We start from the raw sequence: 7500 nt of genomic DNA, 5'->3' as shown, positions 1-7500 counted from the left end.
GCCGATGGTGGCGTTAATATCCTCTTTACAGCGAGCAATGGAGTGTTCAGTCTCAAGGATTTCTTTGCGTAGGTTTTCCAGCGTGGCTTCCAGAAGTTTGAGTTCTGCTCTATGGAGAATATCGTCAAACTTCTTCTGAAGATCCTCTGATTTGCTTTTAGCTTTGACAGGCTTAATCTTCAGACCTTTTGGGACTGTGTTTTGCTGGAATTGTTCTTCCAGATGTTTAATCCTCCTGTGGGATTGAGAGAGGGCGTTCTCAGTGTCCACCAACAAATAAACTTTCTTTTTGAGGATAGACGCAAATGCCGAGTCAAGTTTAACATCTGGAGGGCTCTCAGTAGGTTTGGCCGAGGGAGCGACTTCGGCGCTGCGGAGTTCTGCAATTTGCGATTCTCTCGCACTCGCTTGTCGTTCAAGAGAAACTTCTCTACTCTTTTTATTCAGAGAGAGTGGCTTGTTTTGTTCCTTGAGTCCACTGCGGCCTTGATCTTGGTCTCCCATTGATGTGGCTTCTGCTAGGTAGCTAATTCCCTTTGAATCGTTTCATCCCGCAAGCAACAAGAGGGCCTTTATTAGAGGCGAGCTCATGCGCTATACTAGAAATAGCTCCACGTTTAAAGCTTTTAGCGAAACGCGTGAGAAATTCTGGAAGCGTCTCAGGCTTCGCGGTTACCCGGTTGGGTTTTTACTTCCTTTATTTAGGGAGGTTAAATACAGTAACAGAACTAGGTGGCTTTCACGAAAACGCAAATCCCGCCACGGTAGAATGGTAGTGTTTAAATCTACATTTAACTGTAGTCACGCTAACATCAAGCGGGTCATCCAGAGACATTTACCAGACTTAGACTGTATCGTCAGTTATAAATCTACTACTACTTTAGCACATCTATGTAAATAGCATGTTTTTTGGGGGCCATACGATTAGCGCTAATCGTATGGCCCCCAAACAAATATAGCAACACGCAATAACATATGTATCAAGGCGTTTCTTGCAACGCCCGTTTACAGCATAGTTAAGTTATTATTCACTTCCACCGGAAGTTTTACTTACGCACACAACGTGTTATATATGCTGTTCTTTGCTAGTTGTATTCATTCCCTGAAGAAGTCTCAGTAAGAGACGAAACGCGTCGGAAATAAAAGAAAAAGCTTACAACTACAAGAAGTCTTCCTTTGTGCTGCTCACTAGTCTTCGTTAAAAAATTAAAAAACCATCCCGGATCTGTCAACATGAAGTTTTACAGTTGTGATTGATTAATAGAGTCTATAATTTATTTTTGAAGAATAATTAGGAGAGGGGAGGGGGGGCTTATTAACTTTCTTCCCCTGAAAAGGGGGGCTTATTAGAGGAAGGGGGCTTATTTGAGAGGGGGGGCTTAATAGAGGATTTACATAATGTTGTGAAGTCATTATTAAAATCATTTTTGTTTAAACAAAAAAAGAAAAAGAAAAAAAACATATAACTTTGAGGAAAGAAAGAATAAGCTTCTTCTGGCTTGGTTACGGAAAAACCTTCAAACTGACTTATATGGAGCTATCTTTTGAAGAATTAAGATACTGAATAAGAGAAGACATCTCATTATATAACCAATTAATGTGTCACCCTAGTAGTAATGTATGTATGATTTTGTGGTTGTGTGTAAAATCGATTGACCTGCACCCATCAAAACCTCTTATTTCATTAGTCCCTATAACCTGCACTACTTATTGTTTTCAGGGATAGGGGCATTGTTATATTTGTAAAATAGCTAGTTCTTTGGAGTGACAGTTGCAACTACAGAATTACCAGTTGCAATAGCCAGCACTGTAGCTATTAGTAATATGCATTATTGCCACATTAAAGAGTCACTCCTCCTTTTCATTGCAAATTGTAAATAGCACAATTATAAATCTCCCTTATTTTTTAATTTATGTTTTTTTTGCCTTGTTGTTATTGTTTTGTACACACCATAACACGTAATATTAGCGCGCGCTAGCAGAGCACCAACCATGGATAAGGAAATCTACCTATCCCAGAAAATTAGCTAATCACATGATCGTTCATGATCGTACACCAGGGCGGATAAAGGTTGAGCGGTGAAACGGGCGCGTCCTGGCAAAAAGGTGTGATGTAGTGCACTGGGACTCGCCTTAGAAATGTCGCTTGCTTTCGACTTCGGTCAGGGCTTGCGATGTGGTTTGTCCATTATATTAGACACTGACGCTGTCACTGAATTATGGTGGCTTGATTTGTTTTCTTGCACTTCTTCCTCGTTCCTTTGTGCTGGTACGCTGTCTCCGAGAGGCAAATGTTGCTATTTTTTGCGGGAGGTTTAGTTAGAGTAGACAAACATCTCTTTCAAAGGGTTTGTCTAATTACTTCCATGACTCTACCACTGAATTATATTTTCGTTCTACTACTCGCCAATGCCGATGTAATTCCAAAACAAAAACAACTAAGTACTGTCTAAAACACGAAGGAAAATCTCATCCATGTCATCCATGGCAAAGATCGTGTTTCATAACTAGATGACGTGTATTTTATAAATGCGTGCAGCTCGTGCAAGGTGAAATCGCCATCATCCTTCTTTTTAATTTTGAATAAAACATCTCATACGTCTTTCTGTTTCTTCGAAACTTCAAAATTAGTTTCCCCTCAGTTTTTACTGTTTACCTTGTTTTTGTTTTAGGGAGAAAAACGGAGAAAAAACCATACAACTAACCTCAATAAATTTTGTTTACATGCGGTTGCCGGATTTGCGACGCATTGCGCGCCATGGCGCGTTGCACCCGAGAAGCAGTACGGAGCAGTACAACGCCACTATATCAAAATATATCAATCTAATTTTTTGTTATGTTAAATAAAATTTATCCCCCTTTAACATATGTAAAAATTGAGGTTAAGAAGTGTTAAGCTTTTGCAAACGAAACGGCGAAAGACGATTAGGTGATATTTCGTGGAAGGAGAAGGTATTCAACACTTTCAAATTAAACTCAAATTTTTTGCATCATACGACCAACAAGTTTGACTTATAGGCATACAGACACAAACATATGAAACTGTTTATTGATATTGTTATGAAACGAATTTATCTATTTAACATTGTAGCCTGAAATTGCAGAAAGAAAATAAGATTTCCGGTTTGCAAAAAGGAAAATTTCGCCGGCATTCAAGCGCACCGGAAGCGCGGAAAGAGCGCTCGTGCCAGTCCTACTCCGCATAACACATTAAATGAAGAGCGGAGCGCTCGTTTCACCGCCCAACCTTTATCCGCCCTGTCGTACACCGACTCCCTCCGACCTTCCGTCCGCACCACAGGCATACCAATGTAAAATAACTTAATCAACAGGTATGGCAACCCAAATGCAACTCGAGGTTATTTTGGAGGGAAATCGCATAGGCACCCGCGTCACAACTAAAGAGTAAATAAAGACGAAAACGGAAAGCGGAAATTGTTTCTGTATCCGTGTAGTCTAAAGTATTAAGCTTAGATTAATTGTCATGCCCACAAATTTGGAATACAGAGCAAGAGAAAGACAGAGAAAAAGGGAAAGTAAGCGGCAGGCCAGCGAAGCTCAACGATAAAAAGGGCGACAGAGATCTAGAGCGAGAGATTAAAAAAAAAAAACAAAAACAAAAACAAAGGTGACATTTTTTATTGGAAGAACAACACGGAAATTTTTTAGGGGCGGTGACAACATGAGAAATCAGCTAGCGGCCACCAATGCAAGGTGAAAATGAGTGGCAGTGAAAAAATAGTGAACGAGAACACGTACGACATTTCCCTTAAAAAACGTGTAACCAAGACGTTTCTGGCAGTTTTACGTTGTAGTCGTGCAAAACGACGGCAAGGAAATGTACAAAAAAAGTGTGCTGCACGTGCAAAGTTGCTTTTTTGCTAATTACACCTATTGTTTTTTCACCGTTCTTGTTGCCTTCGCCGCTTAGCATTACACGATTTTATATTTTGTTTGAACAAACTTGAAATATAATCGAGAGCTTCGCTTTTAGCCCTGGCTAAATCTATATACTTTATCTACGTTGTATTGACAACAACGTGAAATGACTGTAGCTACGTTACGTTATCTTATATAGTGTGTAACTGCCGATCATTGTTTTTACGTCCAGCAAGTGAAAATTTTATAACGAAAGTCTTTTTACTCTGCTAATTGGTCAGTATCTTGAGTTGTCCTATCGTATAAAATATCGGTATCAATTTTAACCCACCATCACGATCTTTTTTTCGATTATATCTGACGTTAAGCAAAGTTGATTGTGCGCAGTTTTTGCAGTGCATTTTAACTTTAACTTCTCTTGTTTCAGAAATGACAAGTTTTCTTGCATTCATTATCCATTTAAAATAGTCGCTAAAAGTGTCGTTTACTTGGTAGCACAATTTTTCATCGGTACGGAAAAGTAGCCTGTGTACAGATGTCTCCCTACCAGTCTTCTTCAGATTTTTTTCTGAGGCTCTTGTTCAGACTTAACATTGGAATTCAAAAGGTGACTACAGTGGACCATGCCCCAACTGAGAATATGATAGTGTGTGTAATTGTTTATTATTGTTTCTAATTGAGACAATTCTTTGCGCGCAACTATAGGCAAGAGAGGATGAACTTAACTTCTCTTGCCTTAAGCGATATCTTAATGGTTAAAAATATTTACACCCTCAGTAAGACCAAAATCTTCAATTTCCACCCTTAAGCGACAAGAACAGAGCATCCACCCCAAGTTACTCCTCTGGGAGTCCCCGCAGGCAATGGATGCATTACCCTCACAGTTTATGAGTGCTTTCAAGAGCCATAATGGGATCCCATTATGGCTCTTGGCACCTTTGCACGGTACTTACGATTTATTGTTATTGATTTGATATTCGGTTACTGCGGTGGGGGTAAAAGTCAGCCATGAGTTTGCGGAATGGCATGTGGCATGGCTTGCGGAATGACATAATAGGGCCATTTATACGAGGAAAAAATAAGACGCGTCTTTTAAAAATAAGAAGCGAACTGTACCATTTATACGAGCATGTCTTATCTAAGACGAGAACAGCTCGTATAAATGGTTCGCGTCTTATTTCTGTTCTTGACTCGTTTTCATGTGAATGTTGCCCGTAGCAACGGCAATCCAACGTGGCGCTCCAAAAATTAACGCATGCGTACTATGCGTTCGCCTCTTATGTAAGATGCGAAGGACATTTATACGAAGTTTTTCTCGTCTTAGCTAAGACGCGTCTTATCTAAGAACAGGTGTTAAGGGCTGTTCTAAAATAAGACGCGTCTTAGCTAAGCCGCGTCTTATGTTAGAAGAAATGTGCCGTTTATACGGAAAGTTCGTGTCTTATTTAAGACGCGTCCATGTAAGACGCGTCTTATTTTTCCTCGTATGAATGGCCCTAATTATACCGAATGCAATGTATGGGAAAGACGCAAAGAAATAAACTAAACAGAAAAGCATACGCGCGTCTCTGCTGCGCCGTTTTTGGCAGGCGATTTTTTTTTTTGGCACAAATTAAAATTGAAAAACAAAACAAACAAAAAAAAAACAGTCCAAGTAGTCTAGTCATTCTACGAGAAAAAAAGACCGAACCTTGAAGTAATTGCAACAGAATTTATTTTTGCCGGAAGTTATTCTACTGATTCCTATAAATAACATGTCAAAAGTCTACCAAACATTTCGAAGGATAAAATGATGAAATTACAGTTTTATGATTGAATTCTTTTTCTAAATTCAAAATGGCTGCCGCGCAATTTATTCAAAATATATGCGTAAATTTTTACAGCAAACAGCTAAAAACAATAGGCGTAATTGGAAAACAAAATGCGTGCACGTGTTTAAATGTAAAGATTTGAACAACTTTTTGATCACATCGAAGAAATTTTATTTCGAGAACTGGAAAACAACAGTTTTCCTTGAATTAGTTCTCTATCAATAAGTATATATGTGTATCAGTGACTCTAAAGACTCTCGATTGTTTGGTTTGGAAAATTCTTGCTCCGTACAACTGCTCTGGACGATTCTCTGGCCTTCAAACTAACAAAGTTCTTCGCTTCACAAGACATTTATTTAGACGAGTATTGGTAGAAACGCATTGTTGGACGTCCAGAGTGGTACTTTAGTGCAAAATGTCGTGTGAAGGTAAAGTATAGATGGTTAAAGATGTGGTTTATCGTCCGGTTAACATCACACGATGGAGTATTGTGTAATTTGCAAGGAATTATCAACCAATGGCCTCGAAACAGTGGAACTTAGGCAAAAAGGAAGCGATGGCATCAACAATGCAAGTAAACTACGTGGCGACACACTCCAAACTTTTGCAGGACAGCGTGTACATCAAAAATGCAGGCAGAAATACTGTAATGTAAAGGTTATTCGTTCCTACATAAAGAAACATACGGCTGATGAAGAAACATCCTCCAGTGCAAGTCGTACCCTGCGTTCCAGTGAACCAACATTTGATTTTGGTGAACGATGTTTATTTTGCAGCCAGCCTGCTAAACTTACGGGAAACAAAAGAGGACATGATGTTTTTCCTGTTAGAACATTAGATTTTCAAACCACATTAAACCGAATTTGTGAGGAGCGAAGAGACGGTTGGGCTGAGAAAGTGCATGGCAGAATATCTTTTTCCCAAGATCTCATTGCCGCAGGTGCAATTTATCACCAAGTTTACAGTACCAATTTTCGGACGGGGAAGCAAGTACCGCTTTCTCATCAAACTAACGGAAGCAAACGACAAAAGAAAGGCAGGCCAACTGATAAGTCTAGGCAAGAGGCATTCTTGGAGGTTGCAAAATATCTTAAGGAAAACGATGACGAGCAGTTAACTGTGAACGATCTTACGAATAAGATGGCAGAATTCAACGACCAAGAACCTTACAGCGCACGGTATATGAAAGAAAAACTTAAAGAGCATTTTGGAGAAAACATCGTTATTGCTAGTATCAATGTTAAGGCTGATGTCGTAACATTTAGGAGTACAGCTTCGACCATCTTGCAAAATTTTTATGACGCTTCTAGAGATGCTGACCCTGAAGCCGATAAAATCAGAGTGATTAAGGCAGCTGCTGATCTCATAAAAACGGACATCAAAAGTAAGGACATCTCTAAAAGTTTTTATCCATTACCTGGAGAGATTTCGTCTTTGGATGAAAACTGCGCTTTTCTACCTGAAACGTTTTATTTGTTTCTGAGAACAATATTTAACGAAAAGAGTGCAGAGCGAAAGATTGCTTCCATAGGGCAAGCCATTATTCAAGCCGCTCGGCCCACGGTCCTGATAGCTCCTCTTCAAATCGGCCTGTTTGGCCAATTCGATCCCCCAAGCCAAATTGGTCTGGATTAATGCAGACTATAAGGAAAGGAAGCCATCCCGGAAAATCTTCTGTTACATTCTTACCAATGATTGACATGGATCCAACAAACATGAGCTGTATATATTCAACGCTTAAATTTGTAGAAGCACAATGTAAAAGACAACATACCACGCCTATTATTACATTCGACCAACCCTTGTGGTG

The sequence above is a fragment of the Porites lutea genome, chromosome 3 (genome assembly GCF_958299795.1).
Source record: "Porites lutea chromosome 3, jaPorLute2.1, whole genome shotgun sequence".
NCBI lineage: Eukaryota > Metazoa > Cnidaria > Anthozoa > Scleractinia > Poritidae > Porites > Porites lutea.
Note: the sequence above shows the minus strand (reverse complement) of the source record.